This window comes from Ambystoma mexicanum, chromosome 9 (assembly GCF_040938575.1).
Source record: "Ambystoma mexicanum isolate Mex_15411 chromosome 9, UKY_AmexF1_1, whole genome shotgun sequence".
In the NCBI taxonomy this organism is placed as follows: Eukaryota; Metazoa; Chordata; class Amphibia; order Caudata; family Ambystomatidae; genus Ambystoma; species Ambystoma mexicanum.
In genome coordinates, this window is record NC_090931.1 from 736,279,124 (window position 1) to 736,294,895 (window position 15,772).

A 15,772-nucleotide genomic window follows, 5' to 3' on the forward strand; every position below is an offset into this window, starting at 1 on the left:
AACCATCCTGTTTTTCATTCCACCTTACTAAAGCCTTGTCTCCAGGTTTCCTATTCACGTAAGAGCAAAGGATACACCATGTGCCAAGGAAAGTTACAAGAAGAATATGTATTCTCTCGACTCTTTAAATCATGTTATAAACATGGAAGACTGCAATACCTGGTTCACTGGAAGGGTTATTCAGATGCGGAGAGGACTTGGTAACCAATACATAACATCCATGCACCCTGCTTGATCCAACAATTCCACAGGCATTAACCAGTAAAACGGGGGGTATACTGTCATGTTAAAACACTGGAGCATTTGGAGACGCTGGCAATGTAGCTGAATGTTCCATCATGCTATTCTCAACCCATGTCTAATGGTCTAGTGTTTTCTAAAATGGCCGCCGCCTTGTACATCTACGTGGCCGGCTTCTCGCTTGGCACGTTGCAACCCTTGTTTCTGTTTTGGGTTAGACGCTGCTGAGTTTACTCCTTAGTTCTCCTGGGTAATACTTTATTGGACACCTGCCTTTGTTTCTAGCTCCTACTCCTCCTTCTGTACTCCCGCAGGTACCACTCACCCTTTTGTCCGCCCCCCCCTACCTCTTACATTCCTAGCGTTTCCTTACTGCTTTGCTTGCCTTCTTGACTGCTGCTGGCTGACTCCTCCTGCAGTTCTCCGATCAGCTCCGGCCAGCCTATGCCTCATTGCTCTCCCTTTCTAGAGTTTGGGAACTATAAAGGTTACCTTTTGGGAGACCGCCGACCAATGTTTCTTTGTGGCACGTTTTAGAAACACCATCACATTCATTCAGAGTTTTTTATGCCATAAGGCTTTTTCCCTGGTGGTGGTTGGTTTCGCGAAGTCCCTTCTGCTTGGATTCCTGACTATAACTTTTATGTTTGAATTTGTATGTTATTTTGTGGCGTTTTTACCGCCAAATAATTCCTGTATGATTTTGTTGTATGTATTAGTGTGAGGGACAGATATTTCTGGACATTAGGTCATTTTCCTTTAGCCTTAGTTATTTAGGTAGGGAAATCCTTGTTAAGTTAGGGAAAGATAGGCGTTTGGCGCACCCCTTTTTATTTAATAAAATGGCAACTTGTGAGAAACCTATACCTGTGTGTCTGTCTCGCATTTCTGACTCCTCAAACCTGTCTACTGCTCTGCTCCCAGTCAGAGATTTTGTTTACAGCACCACTCACCTGAACAACAGTCTGCTCCCTTTCCCTGCTTTCCTATCCTGTCATAAATCCCCATAGTCATTGGCTCAGTCGTTTGTCAAGCATGTAGTCACTGTGAAAACACCCTTCCGACCTTCATGGAGATACCATGCTGCCAGCTAGTGCCATAACCCTCCCACCACAGTGCAGAGCCACCCAACCAATGAACAATCAGCATGACATCACACCAGGAACTACCAATCTGAATGCTTAACCTCTTAGATTCCAAAAAGTTGTTTTCCACTTACTAGTCAAGTAAATAGAAAAAACAGCATTTTGAGTCTATTAAATGTCATGGGGCTGGGAGTTACACTTGTTTAAAGATTAAACTGCAGTTTCTAGCATGCTAAGAGGCTATATGGGGTCATGATACGTTTGCTGGTATTCTTCCGAAATTCCAGTGGCTTACCAGCAAATGATATTCCTGTTCCCGCCGCCTTATATCCCGGTATTACTGGAATATTACAGGTGGCGGGAATACTGGTAATTACCCATTCCATGGAGTTCCATAGGACTCCATGGGGAGGATTGCCGGTATTTCCGGCACCAGACGTTTGCCGGTCCTGAAACGTGCCAGTAAACGGAATTATCAGCATGTCTCGTAAGTATTTAGGGTAGTTTATTGTTAGTTAGCAGTCAGAATTGGAGAGTTAAGCCACAAGCTGGTCTTCCAGTCAAAAATAAGTTATTTCGATTCTAAAGTATTTGGGAGACATTCAAGTAATTGACTCCCATGGAACATTGCTTTCAAAGGAGCAAGTGACTAAAGCAGAACTCCAGCTTTCACTAGCCGCCTAAAGAATGTCTCCAGAGCTTCAGGAGATGTTGCCATGTTGCTTAGAGCTTCTAAGTAGCCAAGCAATGTGCAGTATAGAAAATCACTTTGAGACTCACCTGAGTGAGAAGAGGGGGAAGGTTTTTCTCTGATTTGTTATTTTGTCCCAAGACCCTGCACCTGCTCATTACTAGCTACCCGTTCCACAAAGGTTTCCTGGTGCAGAGTGGGAGGGAACTGGTGGGACCTAGCAGCTCCTGCAGGAGCTTCCGCCAAATTTGTGATCCCAAATAAAAAGGAATTCCACAAAAGTATTCAAAATTAAGTGACTGCAACAGTTGAAGGTAGTGGTGGGTGAGAAATAACACCAACTCTACTCTCAAAATGTCTTTACTAAATCCAGGTGATGAAAACAACTGTGTTGAATACCTGGAACGTTGGTTCACCAAATTGCCAATGGTAGTAGAAGTGACATCACACACCTGATGACATCACAGTAAAGGATGTCACATGACCTTTGACCGCGGTGGCATCAGTTCTTCTTTAACCCTGGTGATATCACCGGAAGTGGGTTGCAGGCGTAATAATAAAGTACATAAAGCGTACAATTTATAAAATACAAAATTACCAATACATTATCCCAGAAATTATTTGTTGTTTCTATAGCGCATTTGTCAAAGCACTGTACATAACAAATATTTACATACAGTTATCACCCCAACTGAAATTGGCACTCATTTATCAACCTCGCAAGAATAAAAGGCTGAGTTGTCCTGACCGGGATTCGAACCTGCGACCTGCAGATCACAACAGCGAGCACTCAAACCGCTGAACTATCTTGTCGCTTTGCTATTAAAAATGCAATGCCACAATAAAAGAAATGTCAAAACTGGCTTCACAATGTGGGCCAGACATGTAATATGCTTATGTTTGCGGTAGCCTTGATGCGCAATTGAAAATGCCATGCCACAGTAAGAAATAGCTAGACTGGCTGCACCAAAATGCCAATTGAACCACATAATAACACTTATCATGCTTACTTTATGAAACATGCCCAGAAAAATATACAATGCTGCAGGAAGGAAAGGCTAGACTGGCTGCACCCAAATGCCATTCTAATCAGGTTATTACAGTTATCATGACTGCTTTATCAGAGATGCTCAGTGGAAATATCAAGCCATAGAAACAAATGGCTAGATTTGCTGCACCAAAATGCTGATCTAGCCATGTAATAACACTTATGATGCTTACTTCATTATAGATGCCAAGATAAATATGCCATGACACAGTAGGAAAAGGCTAGACTGGCTGCACCCAAATAACAGCCTAGACAGGTAATAACACTTTACCATGCTTGTTTTATTATTGATGCCCAGTAAAATTGTTATGGCACAGTAAGAAATCACTAGACTGGCTGTACCAAAATGCCAATGTAGCCACTAAGAACACTGATCATGGATGCCCATTACATCTTAGCACCCCCCTCCTGCCCGACCCTTCCCACAAGTCCCATTTCCATCTCACTCTCCTCCTCCAACCCCCAAAATCAGCTCCTCAGCCCAGCATTCCATGCACGCCATTCTTCCTCATCCCAGTAGTTATGTATGAGGCAAGGTGCCTGATTGATAGGCAAGTACTGGTAAAAGGAAGAGTAGCACTAGGAGTAATGAAGATTACGGTAATTAATCCAGGCATTGAACACAAGCACATACATTCACACTGTTAGGGAGAATTCTCTGTTAAGGCTAATTTCCCAAACCTAGTGAGTCCCCCAGCAACTTTGCTGGATTTTTGGGGTTTATTTTTTTCTCCTGCTAAGAGTGAGAACTCTTTTTCCCCCTCTCTTAGGCATGATTTGAGAATGTCCTTTGACTTTGTAATGTGTTTTATGGGCTATGGGGTCTTTTACTCCATAGGGCTTCATGTGTTTTTAGTATGTGTGTTACACAGCACCCTCAGTGCAGTAACACAGGGGTGTCATAGTGACCCCCAAACCTAGACTCCATACCCTGGGACTGACTACTGTTTCCCAGGGCATGTAAAGTCACCATTGACTTTACTAGTCTTAAATTGTGAACAGAACCAGTACAAACCATCATATTGTGGAAGTACTGGTAGGGGTAATTCGATTGCCCCTGGGTCTGTTTTCCAAGGGGGCACTGTCCAGTCCCCCCTTGTCGAGTTTCTGGCTGGTGGCAGTGGTTACCACACGAAATATTCCACTGGAATATTTCTTATGGGATTTTCCAATTCATTTTAAACGCACCACTTTTTTTGGTGCCATGTTAAAGATACCGCTGTGATATTTATTTAATATTTATTCCCCGGTTGGGTCTTTTTGCCAGGACTCAGTTTTAAGATGGCGTTTGTGTTCGCCTCTGTAACTCCAACCCAAGTCGAGCCCTTTGTTCCACTTTTGGCGGGCTTCTGCACAGAAGCCTCCAAACGTGGTGCCACTCTGTCTGGGTCTACAGGATGTGTGGCAGGGGGGAAATAGGCACCCTGGACTGAGTTGCCTTGGCAACTCAAGTCGCACTCTTGTGTGATTGGCCCAGTGGTGAGCCGCCCGGCTCACCACTTAGCATGTTTGATTGACAGCTAGGCTGATGAATGGGGGTTTTGCTGCATAAAAGCAGGGCTTTGGGGACTGGAACTTCAGAAGTCGCCACAGGACCTAGAGAATCCGAAGAGGGGAGAAGCTGAGCCATCTACAACGACGACACCACCGGTGAAGCCCTGCTGTACGAAATTCACCACTTTCCCGACGACAGAGAAGATCTTCTTCCAGGAGAGTCTTCTTCCCTTTGAGCTGGTGGGACCAACCAGTCGCCTATTTCACCTTCCTGGATCGTCTCGTGGTCGAATCGCCCGTGCCAAGCACCCCAGCGGCCAGATAGCCACGCTTCACCACTACCGTGAATAAAAGGGTAGTACATTTTAACCAGGAAACTCCGCGGCTGGTTTCTTCCCTGGCAGTGCAACGACCTCCAACTTTCCTCCACGTCGAGATCTTCTCTTCCCCTGGACGAAGCCCCGACTTGCACCCGCTGCCAGGAACAACTGCCCCCGCTGGAGCTTTCTCACCATTTCAGGTACTGTGTCCCGCCTGGTCTCCCTTGCAACAGACTGTCCAAGGTGTCCCGTAAATCCGTGGCCCTCATTACAACACCGGCGCTAAACCATGGCGCTATTAGCACCATGGTTGGTGCCGGTGTTGTAACAGGTCCGCCATGGTTCAATCGGGAATTACCACCCCATTCCAAGGTTGGCGGGGCGGTAATTCCCCATTGAACCATGGCCCTTCCCCATTCCCATTTTCGCCCCATAGGGCTCAATGGGACTGGGGAAGGCGCTAAGTACGGTACCGCAAATTGCGGTACCGTACTTAGCACCAAGGTCCCTTTGCGGGTCCCTACTTTAACGGCTGGTCTAGACCAGCCGTTAAGGTCGGGTCCCGCAAAGGGACCTCGTAATCGGGCGTTAAGGGTTTAACGGCGCTGACACCTTTTACGGCGCCGTTAAACCCTTAACGCCAGGGTTGTAATAACCCCCCCTTGACTCTCTATCCTGGGGTGACCTCGGACCCGTTAACATTACCTTTCTAACTTGATCCAACCTCTTTTTGACTTTCCTGCAAAATCTTTGAGTGCATTTTCACTGTGTGATCTTGGGCACATTCCACCTTGCTCTCTCCAAGAGTGGGCCTGGCCTATGAACTTTTTGCTCTACAGTAGACCCTGCCTTTCTTGACTTGCTGTGGTTCTTTAAAAGTGTTGGTACTGTGTGATTTTCCTATTCTGCCTTTTCTCTCCCTTTTTTAACCAATTATTGGAGTGCCATCTATGGTTACGCGCTCACCTCTGTTTTGCTAAATAAGTGGTGTCTTAACATAGACTTGTCCAATGATTAATTAGGGAGGTGTATATATTTCTAGTGACTGTGTTTGAACTTGCTTGACATATTAGTGCCAGTGTATTTTTACAAGTGTGTTTTTTAAATAAATAATTATAAACTTTTATACCAAAGCTCTGGTCAGTGAGTGTTTGCTTGTACTACTGTATTTCTAGCCCTATTGTGTATACTCAATATACTGCCTAACTCTTCTTGAGAGCAGTCTGACTGCTCAGCCACAGCTGCCAGGTAAATCTGGGTGGTACAGACTGCTACCAATTGGGTTTACTGCTAACACCTGTAGTCTTAAACTTTTTGCAGTGGTCCCTAAGGGAACTGCACAGGTTTCTACCTAACACTGGTGTACAGCGGTGGGATTTGTATTGAGTATACATTTTAGTGTGCTGTTTGATACCTTAGTGCAACTAACCACAAAGCTTAGCACTAAAAAGTTTATTTTCTAACTTGTCAACTATGGAAAGTTATAGTCAAGAGTCCCTTGCTACAAAAACTGCTGATTGTTTAAGAGTTCTCTGTAAGCATAAGAATCTCCTGACTAAAGGCAAGAAAATGGATCTAATATAAAGATTGTTAGCAAGCCAAAGTCTGGGTGATGGTTCAGAGGAATCCACTCTCCCAGAGAATGTAGATAACAGTGATGATATTGATATTGATCAAAGTAGTGAAAATCTTGAGGCAGAGTCAGAAGAGGAGGGTGAGGCTGTTGTGACTGTCCCCCCTGGGCCTCGGTCTGCTCTACCAGCTGTACCTACTGGACCTTTACCAGGTCCCACACTTAGTCCTCAATGTCTTGAACTAGAGAAAATGAAACTTGAATTGGAGTTTAAGAGACTTCATGCTCAAGCAGAACAAAGACACCAAGAACTGAATCAAGAACTAAGGCTCAGAGAAATGGAGCTCAAGCATGAGCTAGAGATGAAGAAATTGTCTGTTGAAAATGCTTCTCTCTTTGGATCCTCTAGGATCACCAGTCCCAAAAGACCCCGGATGCCTAAAGAGATTGTGGGTATGTATGAGCCTAAGTTGGATGTGTTGGATTGGTTGGCTATGTTTGAGTATAATCATGGGCTCCAGGACATCTCAGGGAACGAGTTACTTCCCTGGTTGTTCTCTAGGCTTCCCCCTGTTGCATCTGATGTGGTAATGGAGTTGGGGGAGGTGGATAGAAGGGACTATGAATGTGTGAAGCTAGCTTTAATAGCTAGATTTGGGAAGACCCCTTCCCAGTACCTTAAGAGGTTTAGGACCCTCAAAAAGAATGATGGTACCCCTTGGGCTACCTGGGTGAATGAGTGTTTGAAAAACTTAGAGGGATGGATTAAGGGTTACAAGGTGAACACTTATGAGGGAATGAGAAATCTTGTAATGTTGGAGTCGATTTATGACGCCTGCTCTCCTGAGCTCAGACAGCACTTGGCTGATTCAAGGGAATTAGATTCCAGGAAGCTAGCTTAGGCTGCTGACTTGTGGGTTGCCAACAGGGCTACTCACGAGGATTCAGGGGTCACTCAGAAAAAAGATGAGGGAAAGCAGCCACCAAAAAGGAACCAAGAGACTTCTAATACCTCCCAACCCAAAGAGGGCCCCAAACAACAAAATATCCAGGATAAGCCCCAAGGTAAACCACAACAGGCTAGTGTACCTTCTGGCCAACAACCAGAAGGAGGTCAGAACAAGCCACCCGTTCAGAGAACATTTGGAGTATGCTATGTCTGTAAGGCAACTGACCACATCAAAGGAGATCCAAAATGTAAGGGTAAACCTACAGGGATCAGCACTGTCTCCTTAGCCTTCACTCCTGAGGAGGAAGTCTAAATGGCTAGTGCTCACTTTGAAGTCTTTGCTGAAGAACCTTTGGGTCTTCAAACAAGTGTAACAGTAGAGTCCATGGGTCTGGTTAGTAATCGGAATAGGAGTGTGTACAACTCCATACCAGAAAACTCTAAAGTTTATTATATGGACAGTGTTCTTGTCAATGGCCAGGATACTCCTGCCAGGCGAGACTCTGGGGCCAGCAAAACAGTACTGGATGAAAGCTTTTTCAGGCCGGAGGATGTTGCTAAGGCACCCAAAGGTCCCACTAAGATGTCTGGAGGCCCTGTCCAAATGGTTCCATTTCTACCAGCCCTCATACAGTGTAACAACATGACAGTGATGATTCCTGTCAGTGTTCAGATTGAGGTGCCTGGAAGAGTCCTGTTGGGGAATGATCTAAGAACTCTAGGAGTAGTATCCAGTACCCCCAGGCCTCCCAGTATGGAGACACAGAACCTAACCAAATCGGCTAGAGAGGCCACCTTAAGGAACCACTCTAAGCCTGTGGGAACCTCTACTGAGAACCCCACTTCAAGCTCTGGTGTTGGTAAATTGACCTCTAACTCAGGCAAATTTCAGGCTAAAATGTTAGGGAAATGGGAGCCCAAACCAAGCTCCATCATTATTCCCCCAGTTTTAGAGTCTGTGACTCCCCCTGCTTCTGAGGAAGAGGTGGCTAGACCAACTGGACCCCTAACTAGGCCTAAGAGAACTCGTAATTCTCAGTGCTGGTGGAAAACCAGAAAAGAAAAGTCTAAGGCCAAAAACCTTCAGACTATTGGACCTTCTACTGAAGACTCCAACTCAAACCCTAGTCTTGGGAGTGAACCTCCTAAAGTAGGTAAGGGTAGATCTAAGAGGAAGGAGAAGCATGTACCTTGCTTATCTCCATCCCCTCCAAGCAAGAGGCCCAAAACCCAACCTTCTCCCAACAGAGAAGTGGTGAGAAACTCTGGAGGCCCCTCTAGATCTAAGGGAATCCTTTATAAGGGCCCCTTGGAAAAAGCCTAACACAGGTTCAGAAGTTGTACCAACTTCTGAGGGACTGTTTAACCAGATCCCCTATAGTTTTAAAAAGGGCGAGTGTTAGGGAGAATTCTCTGTAAAGGCTAATTTCCCAAACCTAGTGAGCCCCCCAGCAACTTTGCTGGATTTTTGGGGTTTATTTTCTTCTCCTCCTAAGAGTGAGACTCTTTTTTTCCCCACTCTTAGGCATGATTTGAGAATGTCCTTTGACTTTGCAATGTGTTTTATGGGCTATGGGGTCTTTTACTCCATAGGGCTTCATGTGTTTTCGGTATGTGTGTTACACAGCACCCTCAGTGCAGTAACACAGGGGTGTCATAGTGACCCCCAAACATAGACTCCATACCCTGGGACTGACTACTGTCTCCCAGGGCATGTAAAGTCACCATTGACTTTACTAGTCTTAAATTGTGAACAGAACCAGTACAAGCCATCATATTGTGGAAGTACTGGTAGGGGTAATTCGATTGCCCCTGGGTCTGTTTTCCAAGGGGGCACTGTCCAGTCCCCCCTTGTCGAGTTTCTGGCTGGTGGCAGTGGTTACCACGCGAAATATTCCACCGGAATATTTCCTATGGGATTTTCCCATTCATTTTAAACGCACCACTTTTTTTGGTGCAATGTTAAAGATACCGCTGTGTTATTTATTTAATATTTATTCCCCGGTTGGGTCTTTTTGCCAGGACTCAGTTTTAAAATGGCGTTTGTGTTCGCCACTGTAACTCCAACCCAAGTCGAGCCCTTTGTTCCACTTTTGGCGGGCTTCTGCACAGAAGCCTCCAAAAGTGGGGCCACTCTGTCTGGGTCTACAGGATGTGTGGGAGGGGGGGAATAGGCACCCTGGACTGAGTTGCCTTGGCAACTCAAATCGCACTCTTGTGTGATTGGCCCAGTGGTGAGCCGCCTGGCTCACCACTTAGCATGTTTGATTGACAGCTAGGCTGATGAATGGGGGTTTTGCTGCATAAAAGCAGGGCTTTGGGGACTGGAACTTCAGAAGTCGCCACAGGACCTAAAGAATCCGAAGAGGGGAGAAGCTGAGCCATCTACAATGACAATACCACCGGTGGAGCCCTGCTGTACGAAACTCACCACTTTCCCGACGACAGAGAAGATCTTCTTCCACGAGAGTCTTCTTCCCTTTGAGCTGGTGGGACCAACCAGTTCGCCTTTTTCGCTTTCCTGGATCGTCTCGTGGTCGAATCGCCCGTGCCAAGCACCACGGTGGCCGGATAGCCACGCTTCACCACTACCGTGAATAAAAGGGTAGTACCTTTTAACCGGGAAACTCCACGGCTGGTTTCTTCCCTGGCAGTGCAACGACCTACAGCTTTCCTCCACGTCGAGATCTTCTCTTCCCCTGGACGAAGTCCCGACTTGCACCCGCTGCCAGGAACAACTGCCCCTGCTGGAGCTTTCTCACCATTTCAGGTACTGTGTCCCACCTGGTCTCCCTTGCAACAGACTGTCCAAGGTGTCCCGTAAATCCTTGACTCTCTATCCTGGGATGACCTCGGACCCGTTAACATTACCTTTCTAACTTGATCCAACCTCTTTTTGACTTTCCTGCAAAGACTTTGAGTGCATTTCCACTGTGTGATCTTGGGCACATTCCGCCTTGCTCTCTCCAAGAGTGGGCCTGGCTTTTTGCTCTACAGTAGACCCTGCCTTTCTTCACTTGCTGTGGTTCTTTAAAAGTGTTGGTACTGTGTGATTTTCCTATTCTGCCTTTTCTCTCCCTCTTTTAACCAATTATTGGAGTGCCATCTATGGTTACGCGCTCACCTCTGTTTTGCCAAATGAGTGGTGTCTTAACATAGACTTGTCCAATAATTAATTAGGGAGGTGTATAGATTTCTAGTGACTGTGTTTGAACTTGCTTGACATATTAGTGCCAGTGTATTTTTACAAGTGTGTTTTTAAATAAATAATTATATACTTTTATACCAAAGCTCTGGTCAGTGTTTGCTTGTACTACTGTATTTCTAGCCCTATTGTGTATACTCTATATACTGCCTTAACTCTTCTTGAGATAAGTCTGACTGCTCAGCCAGAGCTACCAGGTAAATCTGGGTGGTACAAACTGCTACCAATTGGGTTTACTGCTAACACCTGTAGTCTTAAACTTTTTGCAGTGGTCCCTAAGGGAACTGCACAGGTTTCTGCCTAACACACACACCAGTCACTTGCTCAATTACACATGCATCCATTCACCCACACGCACAAACCCAGCCACCCATACATCATGCACTCACTGGTATCCAGTCACTTGTTCACCCACACCAGTCTAGTCATACCTGAATGTCCTCTTATTTCCTGGTTGGATCCTTATTTCCTTTTTTCAGTCTCGAATCTGCTGTTGACATTCATGTAGCTTCACTGCCCTCTCGTGGTCATTGGCGTCTACATGCAACAATATGTCAAATATTAATTGATTCGATTACAGTATGTGCTGAGTAAAGCAATGAGTTTTAGAGCAACTAAAGAGTTTAATTAATGGCAGTTGTGGGAGTGGTGCGTTAATTGGGGGGAGTAGGGTGTTGCCCCCCTTTTCTATTGTTTCACATTTATATTTTGGCCGAGACATTTTTTATGTTTAAATACTAGTGTCGAGATTCTGTGGGTGAGTTTTGGGTAAAATTAGATGTAAGTATTGGAGGTCGAGATTTATGTAGGAGATCATTTCCAGACGACTTTTAGCACATGTGACATAGTGGGTGATTAAAAGACATAGATCCCACTCAGTCATTCAACACACATTAATTACCTTGACAGATATATTTTTGTCCAATGTTTTTCAAGAATGGTGTCTGTCTCAGTGCTGCTGGTGCAATTTTGTTTCTGGAGGAATTGCCTGCATCCAAAATGCTTAGCCTAGAAAGCTAGCTCTCTTGAAGCCCGAATGTGTACCAATCTCAGTCCTTCTGGCTCCTCATTAGACATTTACACCATTCCCTTGTTGGTGCAAGGATCCTGAACTGCATGTGGGGGATCAGTAGCTGCAGCGTCGGTATTGCGCTTTGGCTAGTTGCAGTCTCCATGCTTGACACACCATAACCACATGGTGTCAGCTGGGGGCGTGGCTATCAGACAGGCGGTGAAGACACCGCCTTTACAAGCTCCTGCTTGATCCTTTAGAAGTTACACTTTCAGTTGCAACTAATCCGACTTTTTCAGCAGATTTGGCAGTCGGAACACTGACTGGCAGTTCACTTTTGCCACATGACCGACCAGCAAAAACCCCAGGGTGCTGCGTCATGCCGATAGCTGCCGACTCGCCGAGACCATGCGCAAGATGGCACCTGGCGGCTTTGGGTACGTTGCCTGAAGGCCTTGCGAAGCACCGGACACTGCTTGTGAGGACATACATCGAGTCCTGCTAGGGGCGGGCGTTGCGGACCTGTCCTCTTCCTTCCTGCCTGCCTGCCCGTCTGGGACCTCGTAACAAGGGTGGCTGTGCCGAGCAAAGGCGGAGCGCTGACGGAGGAGTGGGGGACCCGGAACTGTAGGCGCGGAAGGCGGGACGAGCCGGACGCTGCCTTGGACGAAACGAATAGTATGTGCGCTGGCAGCATGCAACCCCCAAAACAACATATTCTTACCCTTCGCAAGCGGATAGACTGTTGTGCAAGGTGCTGGTCTCCACTATCAGCTAGCGTCGGCAGCACCGTGTGAACTAGCATGTCTGCAAGATGCTCCTGGAATACTAATACTTCAGGCCTTACGAAGTCTCCCAATGTGAGCGCTCTCATAACATAAAAAATAAGCCCACCAGCGTACTTGGGAACAGGCATTGCCTCGGTACCCCTTTAAAGTTTAAATCCGACGTCAGTGTATTTACATCGCACCGTAGCAACACTGCACTCGGCTTACCGCGCTGCAGTAACGGGCAGCTGCCGGAGGAGCCTGGCAAGTGCATAGGCTGAGTAGTGTTGGTTCCCCCCCCTGCTCTGGCCCTGCTGTTCTTATGCCCTGAACCAAAAATGATAATGCGTGCACAGTTTGTTTGCGTGGAAAAAATTGTGGCCGTAGGCCTGTTTATTATATACAACAAATGACGCTATACACTGGTTATGACAACTGTACAGTAGCTAACACTTTTTGGGCACCTCGTGTCCAGGGGTTGGGATGCCCCCCTTTCCTTTAGCCTCCATTTCGTTGTCCTGTGGCATCCTTTCCTGGACACGTGCCGCCACACCTGAGGGGTTGCTTGTCTAAACCGCTCAGGTCCCCCCAAAACAGTGACCCTGCCGCCCGCTTATTTGCAACCCTGTGCCGCTAGTGCCTGAAAGATGTTGTCCGCAAATCTCCCCCAGCCCTTGTTGGAAAGGTGTACCCCGTCCTGGTGGAACCAGTCTGGGTCGTTCTGTGATAGCCCATGTTTTATGAAATGGAGTCCTGTGCTCCTGCAGTACTTCTCTATCCCTTTGTTCAGTTTTTTCCGTGCCGTCTCAATGGCCTGCCTCTTGCGCGCCCCGTACCAGATTCTGCGAGTTATGATCTCTGACATAAAGATTTTCGTTTTACCCCAGCAGTGCGCTATTGCCCTTAGCGATTCGCACATGTCGCGCATTAGCTCGCCCCGGTTTGTTCTGACCAAGTCGTTCCCCCCGAGGTGGATGACCAAATACTCGCCCCACTCTTTTGCCAATGCTATGAATTTCTGCAGTGTGTTCTGACATTGATTGGAGCCATGTGGTCCCACAAATAGAAAGTCATCCAGGTAATGTACTACCTGCGCCCCCTCATCTTCCTTTGTAAGTGCCCATTGCATGAATGAGCTTACTTTCTCAAAATATGCACAGGAAATGGCGCAACCCATTGGGAGGCACCTGTCCACAAAGAATTTGCCTTCCCACTGCATACATAGCCACCTCTGGGACTCTTCTCTCACCGGTAGTAGACGGAATGCCGACTTTATGTCTGCTTTTGCCATCCATGCTCCCTTCCCTGCTTCTCTGACTATGCGTACGGCTTCCATAAAATCTGAGTAACTTACTGACACTGCCTCTTTGTTGATCCCGTCATTGACTGAAGCCCCTGTTGGGTATGATAGGTGGTGGATCAGTCTAAACTCGCCTGCCTCTTTTTTTGGAACTAACCCTAGCGGTGAACATATGTATTCTTTGAACGGGGGGGAGCCGTAGGGGCCTCTGATCCTCCCTAGCTCGATTTCTTTGTTGATTTTTTTGGTTACTAACTCTTTGTTCGCTAATGCCGATTTCAGATTTTTGGGCGTGTTGGTGGAACCGTGTCCTTCAAAGGGGATCCTAAACCCCTCTTGAAACCCTTGCCTGATCGTTTCTGCCATTTCCTGATCTGGAAACACCCGTAGCCATTTTCCCATTACTTCTAATTTTACTGGAGTGGCCCCTTTCTCGCCTGCCCTTCTAGTTCCGCTTCTCTGGCCCCCTGTACTTATTGTATGCTGACCTTGTGCATTTACTGGTGGCATGTTCCCCCCCACAATTCTCGCATTTGTGATTGAATCTGCATTTCTTCCCCCAGCTGCATAGCACCCCTTTCTCGAAATTTCTGCATTGTCCTGGCTGTGTTCTTGAACCCGCATTTTCTCCCTTGCCACCCCCCTGTGCTGTTGGTGGTATGTTGCTCTGCCAACTTCTCTGTGCCTCGTACTGCCTGCTCCGAAAATTCTGCTCGCTTGCCCTGTCGCGGCTACCTTCGAATCTCCTATTGCTGTATCTGTAATCACTTCTATAATCATTATACCCATACTGTCTCCTGTAGTAGCTGCCCGCATTTGGCTGTTCTCTGCTGTCCCACTTCTCTTTTAATACATTGAAGATGTACAGGTTGTAATTCTCTTCGTCCTACCCAATATCTGGGAAGCAATCCATCTCTTTCCTAAACTCATGATCATACTCTTTCCATGCATCCCCCCCAAATGCTTTGTAAACCTTCAGCACACTCTGCTGATAGGTAACCAGCGATGGGCCGTCCTCGGGGAATTTCTGCAAAATTATGGACGACATTATCTGGAATGCTGCTGTCCAATTGTCAAAGTTCCTTGTTACTACTGATCTTTTCAATAAACCTTTATCATCCTCTTTTATGTCTTCTTTTGCTACGTCGTGGCCCCTTTTCTGTACGTCTAGCAATGTGAATATGTCTATTAACTCTTTTCTCCATATTTTTTCCTTAACTTTTTCGCTAATATGCCAGGCTTGTGCTTTCAATGACCGCCCCTGAGCATCTTTGCCTATCGTGGGTCTTCCATATTTTGTCATAGTACTGGGTGGCTCTTTTACTGTTACTAGGTCAAGCTCTGGCGTTGCTATATGGTTTGGGCTTTGGGGTGGCTCTGGTGTAGGGGTGTTAGCCCCGTTTTCTGTTGGCCCCTGCCCCCCTACCTCCACTTGTTCTATCCTCAGTATTCCTTCCTCTCCTTATTACCCCTTTCTTTTTCACCCAGGCTCGCAGGTGGTCTCTCTCTTCATCCTCGCTACTCTCCCATTCTGATTCCGTTTTGTCTTGCTCTCCTTCCTTTCCCCTTTTGGCTCTGGGCGACCTACCCTGGGCCTTCACATTTCACATTTTCATTTAATACTTTAATCATTTTGTTAATGTTGTTGCTTAATTTTACGATACCTTTGTTTTTCTGCTTCTTCTTAGGCCTCTCTGGCTCTTGCGACTCTTCCGCTGCTCCTCTTGCCCTCTTCTGACCTTGGGGTACCGCCGCTTCTTCCTCGCTGTCCGTGGAATCCTCCAGCAGCAGGGGCGACATTGCCCTAGCCCTTTCTTCCTTTTGCATCACCTCCAAGACCCATTTGGCCCCATAGTCTTTTTCCGCCTTTTTGGCCCATGCGCTGAATTCCTGCGCTCTTCTTATTTTTTCTTCCATCCTTCTCACTTTTTTGCCTCTGTTATATCACCTTGGGTTCCGGGCCACGATGCTCCACAACCTACTCTTCTGAATGTTGCAAGATGAACCAGAGGGCAGCCCGGGACTTTGGTCCTATTCCCACCACGCTCAAACCACTGAGCTAAACCGCCAGCTATGGATTGGTTTAGG

At 46.6% G+C, this 15,772-nt stretch overlaps 1 protein-coding gene and 1 long non-coding RNA gene across 3 annotated transcripts in view; one reads left to right on the forward strand and one right to left on the reverse strand.

The window, feature by feature from the left end:
- Positions 1–12,179, reverse strand: part of LOC138488564 (uncharacterized) — a 178,572-nt gene extending 166,393 nt beyond the window's left edge. Inside the window, exons 1-2 of the long non-coding RNA XR_011274681.1 lie at positions 11,507–12,179; positions 11,037–11,142 (exon numbers count right to left, since the gene is read on the reverse strand). This is a non-coding gene — a long non-coding RNA (uncharacterized lncRNA). The remainder of the gene's footprint in view (positions 1–11,036; positions 11,143–11,506) is intronic.
- The window catches only part of ANKAR (ankyrin and armadillo repeat containing), a 1,891,262-nt gene that overhangs the window by 111,302 nt on the left and 1,764,188 nt on the right, over positions 1–15,772 (forward strand). The gene's annotated exons all lie outside the window — the stretch shown is intronic.